A 393-nucleotide genomic window follows, 5' to 3' on the forward strand; every position below is an offset into this window, starting at 1 on the left:
CCCCGGGGCCCTCGGACACCAGGTCTACCCCGGGGTTAGGGTTAGGGTAAGGGTTGGGGTTGGGGTAAGGGTTAGGGTTAGGGTTAGGGTTAGGGTTGGGGTTGGGGCAAGGGTTAGGGTTAGGGTAAGGGTTGGGGTTGGGGTTGGGGTAGGGGTTAGGGTTGGGGTTGGGGTTGGGGTTGGGGTTGGGGTTGGGGTAAGGGTTAGGGTTAGGGTTGGGGTAAGGGGTAGGGTTAGGGTTAGGGTTGGGGTTGGGGTTGGGGTTGGGGTTAGGGTTAGGGTTAGGGTTAGGGTGTGGGTTGGGGTTGGGGTTGGGGTTAGGGTTAGGGTTAGGGTTAGGGTGTGGGTTAGGGACACCAGGTCTACCCCGGGCCCTGGGACAACAGGTCTACC

Source organism: Zonotrichia albicollis, unplaced genomic scaffold (assembly GCF_047830755.1).
Source record: "Zonotrichia albicollis isolate bZonAlb1 unplaced genomic scaffold, bZonAlb1.hap1 Scaffold_133, whole genome shotgun sequence".
Taxonomy (NCBI): domain Eukaryota; kingdom Metazoa; phylum Chordata; class Aves; order Passeriformes; family Passerellidae; genus Zonotrichia; species Zonotrichia albicollis.